Genomic DNA, 17888 nt, shown 5'->3' on the forward strand with positions numbered 1-17888 from the left:
TCTTCCATATAAGATAGTGATTGGCAGAGTTCTCTAGTCACTATCACCAAGCTACTAGAACTGTGTGATGAACTATAATATGCAAGGGATGACAAAAACGATTCCCAAGCTCTTCGCGATGCTGAAATCGGCGAAGGTAGAAATCAAGAAAGAGCATCAAGTGTTGATGGTTAACAAGACCACTAGTTTCAAGAAAAAGGGCAAGGGAAAGAAAGGAAACTTAAAGAAGAATGGCAAGCAAGTTGCCACTCCCGAGAAGAAGCCCAAAACTAGACCCAAGCCTGAAACTGAGTGCTTCTGCTGCAAAGGAAATGGTCATAGGAAGCGGTACTGCCCAAAACATTTGGTGGATAAGAAGGATGGCAAGGTGATCAAAGGTATATTTACTGATGTGTACCTTACTAGTGTTTGTAGTAGCCCCTGGGTATTTGATACCGGTTCAGTTGCTAAGATTAGTAACTTAAAATAGGAGTTGTAGAATAAACAGAGACTAGTTAAGGGCGAGGTGATGATGAGTGTTGGAAATGATTCCAAGGTTGATATGATCAACATCGCACACTTACTCTACCTTCGGGATTAGTGTTGAACCTAAATAAATGTTATTTGGTGTTTGTGTCAAGCATGATTAGATCATGTTTATTGCAATACGGTTATTCATTTAAGTCAGAGAATAATTGTTGTTCCGTTTACATGAATAAAACCTTCTATGGTCAGACACCCAATGTCAATGGTTTATTGAATCTCGATCGTAGTGATACACATATTCATAATATTGCTGCCAAAAGATGCAAAGTTGATAATGATAGTGCAACATATTTGTGGCACTGCCGTTTAGGTCATATTGGTGAAAAGCGCATAAAGAAACTCCATGCGGATGGACTTTTGGAATCACTTGATTATGAATCATTTGATACTTGCGAACCATGCCTCATGGGCAAGATGAGTAGATGACTAAAACTCCGTTCTATGGAACAATGGAGAGAACCAATGACTTATTGGAAACAATACATACCGATGTATGCGATCCGATGAGTGTTAAGGCACGCGACGGGTATCGTTATTTCTGTCCTTCACAAATGATTTAGGTAGATATGGGTATATCTATTTAATGAAACACAGGTCTGAAACATTTGAAAAGTTCAAAAGAATTTCAAAGTGAAGTGGAGAATCATCGTAATAAGAAAATAAAATTTCTATGATATGATCACGGAGGCGAATATTTGAGTTACAAGTTTGGCCTTCATTTAAAACAATGTGGAATTGTTTCACAACTCACGCCACCTGGAACACCACAACATAATGGTGTGTCCGAATGTTGTAACCGTACTTTATTAGATATGGTGCGTTCTATGATGTCTCTTACCGATTTACCACTATCGTTTTGGGGTTATGCATTAGAGACAGCCGCATTCACGTTAAATAGGGCACCGTCTAAATCTGTTGAGACGACATCGTATGAACTATAATTTGGAAAGAAACCTAAGTTGTCGTTTCTTAAACTTTTGGGGATACGACGCTTATGTCAAAAGGCTTCAGCCTGATAAGCTCGAACCCAAAGTGGAGAAGTGCGCCTTCATAGGATACCCTAAGGAAACAATTGGGATACACCTTATACCACCGATCTGAAGGCAAGATCTTTGTTGCCAAGAATGGAACATTTCTAGAGAAGGAGTTTCTCTCGAAAGAAGTGAGTGGGAGGAAAGTAGAACTTGATGAGGTAATTGTACCTTCTCTCAATTTGGAAAGTAGCACATCAGAGAAATATGTTCCCGTGATGCCTACACCAACTAGAAAGGAAGCTAATGATGATGATCATGAAACTTCAGATCAAGTTACTACTGGACCTCGTAGGTCGAATAGAGCATGTTCCACACTAGAGTGGTACAGTAATCCTGTCCTTGAAGTCATGTTACTAGACCATGGCGAACCTACGAACTATGAAGAAGCTATGATGAGCCCAGATTCTGATAGATGGCTTGAGGCCATGAAATCTAAGATATGATTCATGTATGAGAACAAAATGTGGACTTTGGTGGACTTGCCCGATGATCGGCAAGCCATTAAGAATAAGTGGATCTTCAAGAAGAAGACATACACTGATAGTATTGTCACCATCTACAAAGCTCGACTTGTCGCGAATGGTTTTCGACAAGTTCAACGGGTTAACTACGATGAGACCTTCTCACCCGTAGTGATGCTTAAGTCAGTCCGAATCATGTTAGGAATTGCCGCATTTTATAATTATGAAATTTGGCAAATGGACATCAAAACTGCATTCCTTAATAGATTTCTTAAAGAAGAGTTGTATATGATGCAACCAGAAGGTTTTTTCGATCCTAATGGTGCTAACAAAGTGTGCAAGCTCCAGCGATCCATCTATGGACTGGTTCAAGCATCTCGGAGTTGAATATACGCTTTGATGAGGTGATCAAAACATATGGTTTTATACAGACTTATGATGAAGCCTGTATTTTCAAGAAAGATAGTGGGAGCTCTATAACATTTCTAATATTATATGTGGATGACATATTATCGAGTGGAAATGCTATAGAATTTCTGGATAGCATAAAAGGATACTTGAATAAGAATTTTTCAATGAAAGACCTCAGTGAAGCTACTTATATATTGGGCATGATGATCTATGTGGATAAATCGAGACGCTTTATAGGACTTTCACAAAGCACATACCTTGACAAGATTTTGAAGAAGTTCAAAATGGATCAGTCAAAGAAAGGGTTCTTGCATATGTTGCAAGGTGTGAAGTTGAGTAAGACTTAAAGCCCGACCACGGCAGAGGATAGAGAGAGAATGAAAGTCATTCCCTATGCCTCAGCCATAGGGTCTACAAAGTATGCCATGCTGTGTACCAGACCTATTTTGTTCCTTGCCATGAGTTTGGCAAGGGGGTACAATAGTGATCCAGGAGTAGATCACTAGACAACGGTCAAAATTATGCTTAGCAAACTGAGGAAATATTTTCTCAGTTATGGGGGTGATAAATAGTTCATCGTAAAAAGTTACGTCGATGCAAGATTTGACACCGACTTGGATGACTATGAGTATCAATCTGGATACATATTGAAAGTGGGAGAAATTAGCTAAGAATAGCTCCATGCAGAGCGTTGTAGATATAGAAATTTGCAAAATACATACGGATCTGTATGTGTCAGACCCATTGACTAAACTTCTCTTACAAGAAAAACATGATCACACCTTAGTGCTCTTTGGGTATTAATCACATGGCAATGTGAACTAGATTATTGACTCTAGTAAACTCTTTGGGTGTTGGTCACATGGCGATGTGAACTATGGGTGTAAAGTCACATGGTGATGTGAACTAGATTATTGACTCGAGTGGAAGTGGGAGACTGAAGGAAATATGCCCTAGAGGCAATAATAAAGTTGTTATTTTATATTATATTTCCTTATTCACGGTAAAGGTTTATTATTCATGATAGAATTGTATTGATCGGAAACTTAAATACATGTGTGAATACATAAACAAATACCGTGTCCCTAATAAGCCTCTACTAGACTAGCTCGTTGATCAAACATGTGTAACATCCCAGTTTTCCTAAATTAGGATGTTAATAGATCATACATATGCATATCATATTTTCCATGCATTATTTGCTTTTCTGCAATATTCTTTTCATTATGCAACCAAAGGCAATTTATTGGAGCGGAGATAACATGACTTCTCCCCTGTTTTAAAAATGTTCATAATGTGCAGAATAGTATTTACTGTTCATCTATTATGTCCTGGTATTTTTCGTAGTCCCCAAAATATTTTACTTGTCTGTTTTATTGTTGTTTGAGTGGCCTGTTGCATCAAAATTATTTTACAAAATTGCATTAGTGTTGGAACTAGTGTTCTTGTAGTTTATAGCTGTAGAGCTATTTTTACTGTGTGTCTAGGTATTTTTATTTAGAATTTATACTGTGTATTTTATTTTATTTTATTTTTGTTCTGCTGCTGTATTTTTTTTAAAAAAAACACCAGCCAGCCCGCCTGCCAGTGCCGCAGCGCACACGCGCGGCCCAGCAACTGCGGCCCAGCTCCCGTCGCCCGCAGCCCGCTAAACCTAGCGAAGCGGTACGCCCGTTCGCTCGCACCCGAACCGCCCCTGACCCGCGCCCGATCCACCCCGCCTCCAGCCGCTGACTAGCAGGCCCCGCACCCTTCCCCTTCCTCCGGTCGGACCGCACGCGCCCCGCACGCCCAGCCGGGGCCGAGCCGGATCGACCTCACGCTCCTGGTCCATCCCGTGTCCACCAGAGACACCGCACGCGATGCAAAGCCCTAGGGGAGACCCCGCAACCCCTTCCCGACACCTGTTGCTGTCGACGCTTTGCCCGAGCTCGTTTTGGATCTCGGGAGAAGCTCCGCCGTCCGCCGCCGTTTGCTGGGCGATTTCGCCGCCGTAAGTGCACTTGGAACCGCTCCGCCTGCTTCCTTCGTTTTCCCCGCTCGGTTGCCCGCGTTTTGACTCGCTTCTGTGGACCAGAGCACACCGGAGCGACCACCCGCCACCGAGCCGACGCACCGGAGCAGCCGTAGTTCACGTCTTCGCCACCGCCGCTCGAGGACGCCCCGCCGCCGTTGAGCACCACCACTGCCTTCGGCGCACCCATCCCCTTACCTTCGCCGGAGACGCGCCGTAGCCTACGCCCGACGCGGCCGCCGCCGTTTTCTCTGTTTTGCTGGTGAGCACGCGTGCATGCAATTCTCCAGCCAATCACGTGCTGCCACGTGGCAACCAGCTACAGTACACGCACGAACAGTGCACGAGATTTCCGTTGTTTTTGTTTTTCTTTCCAGAATTCAACTCTAACTTCAAATAGCTATAGCTTTTATTCTGTATACCCAAATTAGGTAATTCGTTTTCCTATGATCTCACAAAAATCAGCACATTATGACAGTACCAAAATTTCTCAAGTTTGCACTGTTTAAATTTGAATTCGTTCAAATTCAAATTAAATCTTCCGGAGGTCATAACTCTCAAACCGTTTGTCGGTTTTAAGTGATTCTTTTTGCGTTGCGACCGTAGTGCAATTTAGGTGCTGTTAAGCTTCTGTTATGGATTTTTTAAAATGGTTTTGTTGCTGTTTGTTTTGTTTTGGTTCTACTCGTGTTCCTGTGATTGATTTGTTGAATTGTGTGAAACGTGTAGATTGTCCAGAGTGCGACGCGAGCTATTGTCAGGAGTGTGACTTTCTGAACCAGAACCAAGGCAAGTTACACCTTGATCATCCTTTACCTATTTTTTTCTATGCATGTATTTATATAACACCTTGAATATATGCATGTATAGGATTATTATATTATTTTGCTATATTGTTGAGCTATCTCCCGTCATTGCAGATCGTGGTAGTTGTAGTTTTGCTATGCTTTGTAGACGGGGTTGGTTCATGTATTCATTGAGCTTATGTGAGGATTATATATATATATATATAATAATTTGAGTAGTAACTTAGGATTTAATTCACCTCTTGGCGGAAGTGGTATTGCTAGGGTGGTTTCAAGAACATCATGGTTTATACCCTCTGAATGTAAGTGGACGGCCGCCCAGGCTCAAAAAGATCAGACAGACTTAGTGACTAGTAGCTTCCATGTGCGACCACTGGCTAAATGGGCTCTGGCTTAGTTGATCAGTTGTGGGACCCTTACCCGGATGTGCCAGCAGATGTAGATATAATAGTTGGGATGGGCCTCCTGTTGGGACTAGGGGACTGCTTTTGAAAGACTTCGTCTCAATCTTCGGGTTGGGTCCAGTAGGTAAAGCGTACTAAACTCTACAGAGTATTTAAAACAAATCATGATTAGCCGTGCCCTCGGTTATGGGCACTTTGAGCCACTATGCCATTACAGTTGTTGGATGATCTTGACAGATGTGACACCTAATAAATTTGTTGGGCAACTTAATAAAGGGTAGGTTGGAGTTGATTTTGCCAACTCAACCTTGTGTATTTAATTGTAGTAATAAAAGAACTAAATAAAAATTTGACTATTAGGTAGTTATGAGGACAAAATCAGCTTTCTGCAAAAATAAACCCTCAAGCCTTCCTTTTGATATACTATGCATATACATGTAGGTCTGCTTTATTATTACCCCTGTGTAACTTGCCAATACATTCCAAGTATTGACCTATATGGCTGCAACGTCTCATGTTGCAGGATATTCAGACGAAGAGTAAGGTACCGTTAGGGTCGCGAGTCTACACTCAGCATCGCCGGTGGGCTATGATGGGACTCATCGTTATTTTCTACTACTTTTCGTTGTTTGATTGAATAAAGCTACCCAAGTTCTACGTAGATTGTTTTATTTTATATACTCTGGATCATACGATGTAATAAATGATGCACTTGCTATTCTGGTATTCATCTATACTGTGTGTGCTAGCGAGCTCGATCCAGGGACTAGCACGGTAAGCACAGAGACTCAAATCCTTCGAGGTTTGGTCGTTACAAGATGGTTAAGGTTTCCTAACCATAGACATGTGTTGTCATTTGATAACGCGATCACATCATTAGGAGAATGATGTGATGGACAAGACCCATCCGTTAGCTTAGCATATTGATTGTTCAGTTTATTGCTATTGCTTTCTTCATGTCAAATACTTATTCCTTCGACTATGAGATTATGCAACTCCCGGATACCGGAGGAATACCTTGTGTGCTATAAAATGTCACAACATAATTGGGTGATCATAAAGATTCTCTACAGGTATCTCTGAAGGTATTTGTTGAGTTGGCATAGATCGAGAGTAGGATAGGTCAATCCGAGTATCAGAGAGGTATCTCTGGGCCCTCTCGGTAATACACATCATAAGCTTGCAAGCAAATGACTAAGGAGTTAGTCACGAGGTGATGTATTACGGAACGAGTAAAGAGACTTGTCGATAACGATATTGAACTAGGTATGAAGATACTGATAATCGAATCTTGGGCAAGTAACATACCGATGTACAAAGGGAATTACGTATGTTGTCATCATGGTTCGACCGATAAAAATCTTCGTAGAATATGTAGGAGCCAATATGGGAATCCAGGTTCCGCTATTGGTTATTGACCAGAGAGGTGTCTCGGTCATGTCTACATAGTTCTCGAACCCGTAGGGTCCGCACACTTAACGTTCGTTGACGATATAGTGTTATATGAGTTATATGTTTTGGTGACCGAATGTTTTTCGGAGTCTCGGATGAGATCATGGACATGACTAGGAGTCTCGAAATGGTCGAGAGGTCAAGATTGATATATAGGACGCTGTTATTTGGACACCGGAAGTGTTTCGGGACGTACCGGGAAGGAATCGGGTCACCGAAAGGGGTTCCGGGCACCCCAGGCAAGATATGGGCCTTATGGGACAAAGGAGGGGACAGACCAGCCCACAAGGGGGCTGGTGCACCCCTCCCTTGTTTGGCCAGCCCTAGGGAAGGAAAAGGGGGAGGGCTAGCCCCTCCTGCCTTTCCCTCTCATGGGAGAAAGGAAAGGGGGGCGCCACCCTCCCCTGCCTTTCGCCGCACTCCAAATAAGGAAAGGGGGCGCAGGGACCCCAAGTAGGATTCCTCCTAGTTGGGAACCTCCTTTAGCTTCTCCTCCCTCCCTCCCACCTATATATATGTGGGAGAGGGCGCCTAGCACACAACAGACAATTGCCTAGCCGTGTGCGGCGCCCCCCTCCATTGTTTACACCCCTGGTCATATTTTCGTAGTGCTTAGGTGAAGCCTGATGTCTACTATGCAACTTAATTCTTGTAGACACGTGTTGGGCTCCAAGCGCAGAGTTCTGTAGGATAGTAGAAATTTTCCCTCAAGTGGATGACCTAAGGTTTATCAATCTGTGGGAGGCGTAGGATGAAGATGGCCTATTTCAAACAACCCTGCAACCAAATAATAAAAAGTCTCTTGTGTCCCCAACACACGGAATACAATAGCAAATTGCATAGGTGCGCTAGTTCAGCGAAGAGATGGTGATAAAAGTGTAATATGGATGGTAGAAATATATTTTTATAATCTGAATAAATAAAAACAGCAAGGTAGCAAATAGTAAACGGGCACAAAACGGTATTGCAATGCTTGAAAGTGAGGCCTAGGGTCCGTACTTTCACTAGTGCAATCTCTCAACAATGCTAATATAATTGGATCATATAACCATCCCTCAACGTGCAACGAAGAATCACTCCAAAGTTCCTATCTAGCAGAGAACATAAGAAGAAATCGTTTGTAGGGTACAAAACCACCTCGAAGCTATTCTTTCCGATCGATCTATCCAAGAGTTCGTACTAAAATAACACCAAATAATTTCAGATTCATAATACTCAATCCAACACAAAGAACCTCAAAGAGTCCCCCAAGATTCCTACTGGAGAAACAAAAGACGAGAACGTGCATCAACCCCTCACTGGTGCGCGTCAGTCCTAAACAAACAGTTTTTAACCCCTTTCCGTGACAGCATTTGGAATCGTCGCGAAGTGAGCGTGGGCGATAGGGGGGTCCTTCCCACATGACCCAGAAACCATCGGGGATAGGGCCCCTATAGTACTCCTACTCATTTCTACTCGCATTGCCATCGCAGTCGGTATTCTGTGGTGCTACGTTTACGATGTGGCCTATCACAAACGGTTCACTATTATAGAACATGTATGATGCGCGGCCTATCACAAATGGTTCACTGTTAAGAAGATTAGCTAATCGTCATACGAGTGTCGGATAGGATTACGAAATGTCAGACCGTCGTAACATCGTCGTACACGACAACTATCGCACACGCTATCCTGTGGTGCAACGTTTACGATGCATACTTCATCAGAAACAGTTCATGGTTGCGAATCATGTACGATAAGGCAACTAACACAAATGTTTAGTTTGCCCGCACCGTTTGTGATATTGTCTGACATCGCACACGGTTTGCAAATGGCAACTGTGTGCATGCTTGCACACGTTTCCTCTCTATGAACCATCTCGAATTATGGTGCATATCACAAATGTTTGTGTTTTACCAAACGTGTGTGCCGTAACAACCTGGAGAGCGTAATTTCACCCTAATTTAATTGCTGCTTTTCCAAATTGTACCAAATTTGGATTTGAATTTGAATGTATGCTACAACTTTATTCACATCCATCAGGTTCAAACAACCAATGCATTATTCGATTCATAGGTACATATGTTCAAGAATTACATAAGAACCAAATAAAGAATGATGAACCACAATTGTATACTTGTACTATTAAAGATGGTAAAGAAAGAGGCGAAATATATTCTGGCTGCTGAACAAGGTGAAGCGAAATGCCCATATTGTGCCCTCCTCCATGCAGAAGGCATGCACGACTCTAGTCCAACCCCTTGTGATGGCCGACCACCCATCCTTCACGGTCTTCATGAAAACATCTAGATAATCATCGTGTTCTGGTAGAAATACTTTAACCTTTGCATGCCCACCAATCATGTAGTTTGAGTGGTAATCTTGAGTAAACTGCTTTGGAAACCACTGCAAAGGAAAAAAGATTCAGACATTGTCATCTAACACAACTCATTATGGGCAGTAAAAAGAAGGCTGCAGAGTTCTTACTTACCATCTTGCAGTTCCCCGTTGTCTTGGATAAAGTGTAACCAAATAGTATAATTGCCATCTTTGGACCCATTTTACTAACAATCTTTATCAGCTTCCTCACTTGATGTTGGTTCATCGATATCTCATTGCCCCATACGCAGAAAGGGTTAAAGCGCGGATCTTTACCAATGACATATGTACCTAAAAGCACCAAGTTAATATTAGAAGCTTAACAACAATTGCACAATGATTTAGCACAACACTCTATTATAATATGTCTATATACATCTGTATGTGGTAGTCCATTTGAAATCTCTAAAAATACAAATATTTAGGAACGGAGGGAGTATCTTATAACATCCGATATACTCACATATTAGATGAATTAACATCTTATATTATGGGCCAGATGGAGTTTAGTGCATTCTTACAAATTATCGGCTGATTAACTGTTGTTGTATCCAGGGGTTATAGTTAGTTTGAGCTAGTTTGGGCTCAAATAGCCCTAAAGTATATCTAAACATGAGGGATAGTTTGAGCTAGTTGCATCTATAACCCACCCAAAAAAACTATCCAACCCAAGAGGTGCTAATTGGAGCTAGTTCTCCTAGTGCATTTATTGTCAATCTAACCCTACGATCCAAACAACTCTTTGAATGGAGTTAGTTCAGGGTTAGTAATGAGCTAGAAACTAACTCTAACCTCTAGCTAAGTTGAGTATCCAAATAGGGTTGTGTTGTTGTTGTTGTTGTTGTTGTTGTTGTTGTTGTTGTTGCTGCTGCTCTTCTATGTATATCTAGACATCATTAGAACATTAATGTAGCACTCTTCCTTGTTGCTATGTAGCCTAGGATTGCATATTTAGACATTAAGTACAGTCCATGTTGCTATGTAGCCTCAGATATATTACATATGGCCGTAGTTAACCTAATGATAAATGGTTGCAGATATATTCAGTTAAAAGTCTGATTCACCGATTAGTCCTTTATCAGCCGCTGGCCTATATGGTACCAGCGACCGATATCCTGGACAGTGAGCAGATATAAGCCATGGGATGAAACTAACCTCGATGGAAAACAGCAGTCGTTCCCAAAATTGTCCTGTGTAGGTACATCGAGAAGCATGTTAAGCACAACAGTTCATACTTGCACATATAGAACATCACGTTGTGAATAACTGGAATAAACAAGGCATACTACGAACAACCAAAGGTAGCATTTGAAACTGGACATATGCTAACTACAAACAACCGAACAATCAAAAAACTTTAAAAGAGGCATATGCTTGCTATAACAGGCTTAACAGCAAGCAAATATATGCATTCCTATCGGTGTGTTTAAAACTGTATTGTTGAAATGTACTGCAGAGTAAATAGTTGCACATATAGAGCATCACATTGTGAACAACTGAAATAAACAAGGCATACTGCAAACAACCAAATATAGCAATTAAAACTGGACATATTCTCCCTGTGAAGAGGCACGGCAAAACAAATCATGTGTTTCCTCACTTGTCACAGATGGGCTCGTTCCCGTGGGAAGAGCATGGACCCTGGATGCGCTCCATGTTGTCGCAGATGGGCTCCTTCCCCTTGGAAGAGCACGGCTGTAGGGTGCCCTCCCTGATGTCGCAGACGGGCGCTTTCCCCTTGGAAGAGCAGATGGGCTCTTTCCCCTTGGAAGAGCCGGAGAGGGTCCCCTCCTCATGGTCGCCGTCGATGATGTCCGACTTGGAAGCTGTGGATCCCAAGCCATCATCGCAGAACGTGTTCTTCAGAAATGAGAAAAGGGGCTCGGTTGCGATGTAGAGTGGCAAATTGTTGACAGTGAGCAAGAGGAGATCAGCGGCGGGGCCATGGATGAGATCGATAGCGGTTGAACCCCAGGGGTTGGGTGTGGGCCACTTAACCTGTGACATAGCCCGCCTCAGGCCGTCGCTGTCGATGACCTCGATGTCATAGCCGGCGGACGAGACATGCCCGCATACTCTAGCCCATTGCTTGAGTGCCTACCTCCAGTAATGGTCGTCAGCTTCCTTGGCGACGTCGGGCGAAGAGGCCGCTATACACCTCTTTTGGGCCAGTCGCTCCTCGAGCTCCACGGGAAGCATAGCCGGGCTTAGGCTGCGACGCTCTGGGGATGGGGATGGGGATCTATGGGAAAGGGGGAGTTTGGCCGGCGTCATCTAAGAAACTCAGGGCGGCCTGGGTATGGAGATCGGTGGGTAAGCTACACGGGCAAACCGGCAGATGTTGACAATGGAGGCCTTGAGGCGGCGGCGGGGACCTTGCTAGGGTTTCGAGCGAGGGAGGGTGTGTGTGTGCGTGTGTACGCGTGCGCGCACTCCCTAGAAGGTTTTGGTGTGTGTGTGTGTGTGTATGGAGGGGGGTGTTTGAGGAAATGACGCGGGTACTGAAAATTTTACTACGTGGGAGTCAAACGCAGGATAGAAATGTCGGGCTATTGAAAATTTTAATGATAGTGCATTGCACACGGTCCGGAGATAACAACCATGTGTTATGTAACAGAAAAACCCTCGAGGCGGGTAGATATTTTCTAGGGATGCAGGCGGGATTGGGGACAAGAAACACCGCACATGGTCCGTAGATAACAACCGTGCGTTATGAAACAGAAAAACCCTCGAGGCGGGCAGATATTTTTGAGAGCGGGAGCCTCGTGGAGCCCAATGTAGTATGCAGATGTTTGAGTGAACCGTGTCTGTTGCGTCATCCGACTTATCTAATGTTCATAAATTTGGCGAAAAATGACGCGGTAGAGGGTTAGAACACGAACACACTTGCATGTGGACCAAATTTATGTATCAAAAGGGTGGTTTGATTTTCAAATACCAAATGCAACTTCGATGTGGCACCTCTCTTGCAAAGCGCACTGTATTGCTTGCCCCCACCACACCCCCTCGTGTCGACATGAAGGGAATCCTAAGCTATGAATGCATGCCCCCTCCCCCCCAACCGAGGTTCACCCTAGCAAAGTGCGAAGTAGCTAGCAGCCCCTCCTCCCTTGTGTCGACATGAAGGGAATCCTAAGCTATGAATGCATCCCCCCAACCGAGGTTCATTCACCTAGTAATGTGTGAAGTAGCTAGCAGCCCCTCTCCCTCGTGTCAGCACGAAGGGAATCCTAAGCTATGAATGCATGCCCCCCCCCAACTGAGGTTCACCCTAGCAAAGTGCAAAGTAGCTAGCAGCCCCCCTCCCTCGTGTCGGCACGAAGGGAATCCTAAGCTATGAATGCATGCCCCCCCCCAACCGAGGTTCACCTAGCAAAGTGCGAAGTAGCTAGCAGCCCCCCCTCGTGTCGGCACGAAGGGATTCCTAAGCTATGAATGCATGCCCCCCAACCGAGGTTCACCTAGCAAAGTGTGAAGTAGCTAGCAGCCCCCTCCCTCGTGTCGGCGTGAAGGGAATTCTAAGCTATGAATGCATGCCCCCAACCGAGGTTCACCCTAGCAAAGTTTGAATTAGCTAGCAGCAACCCCTCCCTCATGTCGGCACGAAGGGAATCCTAAGATATGAATGCATGCCCCCCCCACCGAGGTTCACCTAGCAAAGTGCGTAGTAGCTAGCAGCCCCCCCTCTCGTGTCGGCACGAAGGGAATCCTAAGCTATGAATGCATGCCCCCTCCCCCCCAACCGAGGTTCCCCTAGCAAATTGCGAAGTAGCTAGCAGCCCCCACCCTCCTAGTGTCGCCACGAAGGGAATCCTATGCTATGAATGCATGCCCCCCAACCGAGGTTCACCTAGCAAAGTGCGAAGTAGCACCCCCCCCACACACACACTTTCAGTCGGCGGGCCAGAGAGGCATATCTCTCACCAACATGGATCGTAAAACAGACTAAGAATAATCCACCTTGGTCGTACAACCTCTGTCTTGTTGTTGGTCAAAGTGATGGCCGTCCATGTGACCCCGGAGATGGGCTAGCTCGCCAATAATCACGCAAGTAGCTAGTCCCCGAAGACAACCATTGCATGCGTGTGGCCCAAACATATGTATGGAGAGGTGTGTTTTTGAGTAACAATGGAACAACTTTGATGTGGCACCGTGATTTCGAACTAGAAATCCCCAGACTGAGATTGAGTGAGGGTTAGGTTGACGATGCATATGTATGTTACACCACACTTCAAGCCAACGACGGGGATTCATGCATGCATGTGTGCATAGTATATGCGCTCAAACTTAATTAGGTCTGAATCTCACCATGACATGTACTACGATAACACGAACCAAATGAAGAATCCACCATGGTAACCTATCTTGTTGTTGGTCAGGTGATCATGGATGCCCACGCGGGCCCACAAATACATAGGCTTGTCGCTGATAACCATGCGAGGGAGTGTACCGTTCGAAGGCAACCACTACATGCATATGTATGGAGGTGATGTGTGCATGCATGTTCAAATACACAACATTGATGTGGCATGTGTGTCAAAAATCGTACACTATCTGCCCACACAGAGCGAGATCGGTTCATGATGTGTCATTGTACTAGCCTCTTCGACTCGATGGGAGGGATTCATGCATACCCATGCATGCGTGTGTGCTCAAGATGTATCATGCATATCATCCTAGAGAAAAAATAATAATCCCCTCCTAAGTCAAATTAACCTCTCTTGTTGTCAGGCAAAAAGTAGTGATCGACCAAGCGGGCCCACAAATGGAAAGCATCGATATCGCTGATAACCTCTTAAGTGGGTGCAAGAGGACAACCACCACCGCTTTGCATGTGGGCCAAACATATATATGTTGAATACCCAAAATACACAACTTTGATGTGCCACATGCCTCAAAAACCGTAAACCATGCACCCACACAACGCGAGGTTCATATCAAGCATACTGCATATGATGGTCCCCTTCCCCCCTCTTCACCGCATACTATATGCTCCTGCCGTAATGTATGTAACCCAAAAGAATCCTCATCGATGGTGAAATTAATTAACCTCTCCCGATGTAGGTCAAAGTGATGCATGCATGCATCAACGATGGCCTCGTGGGCCCACAAATGGAAGCGTCACACGTGAGTGTCCTAGCTAGGATATGCATGTGGCCCAAAAAGGTTTTGTGTGATGTTTGAATAACCAATTTCACAATTCTGATGTGGCACGTGCCTCGGAAACCAAAAATTCCCGACACTGAGTGAGGTGTAGTTGTTCACGGACGCGTACGTATAGTATATATGCTAGTCCCCTCCCACCTCTTTGACGGGTACTATATACCACCATAACACAAAAAAATATTCCACCTTGCTGGTCAAATTAACCTCACTGCCGGCTGTTCGTCAAAGTGATGGACGACGACCTCACTGGCCCACAGAAAGCGTCACACGCGAGTATCGAGTGTCGTGTAGGACAACCATCGACTGCATGTGGCCAAAACACTTATGTATGACAGGGTTGTGTGATGTTTTAAAGAACGACTTCATGACTCTGATGTGGCACCGGCCTGCCTAACAAAACGGCCAACCCACACGGTGGCTCACAACTCATAGTGTACTGCGAGCTACCCGCCACCCCAGACGCACACACCCACACCCACACCGCGAATCTACCGCAACTACGATGCATGTTAAATTAATTATCCCGCGGTGAACATACATGTTACCAAATGAGGGACGTTTTAATTTCAAAAAAATCATAGAGATCATTAAGACGTTTTAGTACATAGATTGATTGATTTTCTACGGGTATAATGTGCAAAAATCAAATTTGAGCTACATGCACATGTGACAGTGCACCTAAATGGATTGCAAAAACACATGTGTCACACTGGGTGCATGTTTACTCCCCGTGCAACAAATTTCAAACATTGAGAATCTTGATTTTTAAATTCTAGTACATCCAAAACTTATTTAAAGTTCATGAAACTTACCGTATTTTCATATGGACACCAATACAAAGTGGCATTGTACTTTTTTGGGTCAAATTTGAGACCAGATTTGATGTAACCTTTATCTAATTGCAGACAGGAGATTATTAATAATTGGGAACCAATATCCCAAACGGATTATTTATTCGAACCATGAGCATTAGACCAACAATGGGTACGTGACATGCTTCGGTTAAGCAATAAAGTGGCAGCATTAACCATCCAAATAGAAAAACAATATACATGCCGCCGCGCGACCCGTGTGGCGTGCGAGCAGGCATGAGTTGACGGGATGCATCCGCCGCGCATGCAGATGGGGAGGCGTGCGTGCAGGTGTGTGAATTGAAGGAGGCATGCTCGTTGCACAGTGTCATCGAGAGGCGTGTGAGTAGTTGTGTGAAACTTTGGTAGGCATGCCAGGAGTCTGGTGCGCAGGCTCACCGGGAGGCGAGCCATCGGTTTGACCACCACCCGCCTCTCTCCCACAACTCCCACTACTCCATATTAATGGTGTGCCCGAACGGCCGCACCCGCCATCCTCGCTACGCACACACAATCCTCTCTCTCCGCTTCCATCCTCGATGCCGCTCTTAGTCCTCAAAGCCATCAGTGTATAAGGATGCTGCCGAAGCGCCTCATCGGAGGGAGTGGCAACGCCAGGCTGCTAAAGCACCGGAGCACGGCGTGGAGATGGAGACAGATCTTGCCATTGTTGAATTTATGGTTCTGGCAAAACCCTTAAGGTTCGAACTTTGGGGTGCGCACGAAGATCTCTCCCTCTCCCTAGCTCACTCACTCACCACGATCTCAAAGCTCAGCTCGTCAAACTCAAAGAACAAGGGACACAAGAGTTTATACTGGTTCGGGCCATCGATGTGGTGTAATACCCTACTCCAGTGTGGTGTGGTGGATTGCCTTGTAGGCAGAAGATGAACAAGTACAAGGGAAGAACAGCCTCCTGAGGAGAGGTGTTCTTAAGCTCGGTGAGCTGGTGCGTATGAGGGTGGAATGGATCCGATCCCAGCTCTCGTCCCTCCTATGGTGGAGGCTAGTCCTATTTATAGAGGCCCCGGTCCTCTTCCCAAATATTAGGCGGGAAGGGATCCCACAACGGCCAATTTGAAGGGGGACATCTCGTACAAGCTATCCTGACAAAAGGTGGTCTTTGCCTGCCAAAGGCTCTGGTGGTGACACCATCGTGGGCTCCGCGATAACCTCCATCCTGTCGTCCTGCTGGTCTTGGCCTTGTTGCAGCGATATGGAAACCTTTGCCTGATGCCTCGGTACTCCTCGCCTGCGCCTGCTCCTTTAGCACCAAAGAGGCAACTGGTGCTCTGCGCCCGCTGGCTCCCACCTGGCACCCGCCTGGCCTTGGTCGTCATGGCTCACGCCACGGGAACCTCACGAGGTGCCCCTCACCTTGATCTCTCCGCTCCTCGCGAGTCGGCCTAGTGAGGCCACCCTTGAGGAGGTCTTGTGCCATCCGCCTCGCGAGGCTTGGCCCCTCGTGAGGGTCTTGAGCGTTGGTTGATGAAGATGGGCCATACCAGGCCGTTGGTGGAGCCACGCTGTGGACCGCAGGCAGGCAAGTCTGGGGACCCCCGTTACCAGAACACCGACAGTAGCCCCCGGGCCCAAGGCGTGCTCGAACTTGGCTTCGAGGCGAAGCCAAGGGGCAAGTGCGGAGCGCCGCGGGCCCCAATAGCCTGTGGCCTTGATTGACGCATGATGGCTAATGGGATGTGGGCGCCTCCACTTCCCCACACAGTCTCAATTTCCGCTTGGCTAGGCAACCACCGTCGTCTTCATAGATCCTCATCCCTTACGGGCAGCACTTTCCACTGCTCCCTCATCTCCCAGAAGGCTGCAGATCTCTTTCCCCGGCTCAATCCGTCACCAACTCCCCCCGCCGCCATGGCACCAAGCCGGAAGAAGAAGGAAAAGAAAGAGTCCCATACCTCGGCCCCTGCGACGCAGGTCCTTGAGCCCGCCGTCTAGCAGTCGGTGGTGCTCAACCAAGACGCGATGGGCAAGGTGCCCCCGGCACTCGCCACCGATTTCAATGAGTGGGGAGCAACAGTGGCTTGGCCTGCTTCCCGCGCCAGAATTGACATGACGGCCACCGAGGTCCCCATCCATCTTCACGCCCTCTAGGCAGGCCTAATTCCTCCCTTCTCTGATTTCTTCAACGTGTTGCTCTCGCATTACTAGATCAATGCGTTGCACCTTGATCCCCAATCCATCATCCTTCTTGTTGTCTTTGCCTTTGTCTGCAAAGCCACGGTGGGCATTGCCCCTTCTGCGGCCTTGCTTCGCCACTTCTTCTCGCTGCACCTCACAGACCCTCTCCAGTGCTCTGCGTGTGTATCCTTCCATGTCATCGTGGCGACGGCCGACTCGGGGATTGACCTCGAGATCACACTGGTCATGGGAGGCTTCAGGAGGAGG

At 45.8% G+C, this 17888-nt stretch overlaps 1 long non-coding RNA gene across 1 annotated transcript; it reads left to right on the forward strand.

Moving 5' to 3' along the window:
• Positions 1–4209: 4209 nt before the first annotated feature.
• Positions 4210–5234, forward strand: LOC123185664 (uncharacterized). The gene is made up of 3 exons (XR_006493456.1): positions 4210–4424; positions 4509–4707; positions 5175–5234. It is a non-coding gene; the product is annotated as an uncharacterized lncRNA (long non-coding RNA).
• Positions 5235–17888: the final 12654 nt, after the last annotated feature.

This window comes from Triticum aestivum, chromosome 2A, assembly GCF_018294505.1.
Source record: "Triticum aestivum cultivar Chinese Spring chromosome 2A, IWGSC CS RefSeq v2.1, whole genome shotgun sequence".
Lineage (NCBI taxonomy): Eukaryota > Viridiplantae > Streptophyta > Magnoliopsida > Poales > Poaceae > Triticum > Triticum aestivum.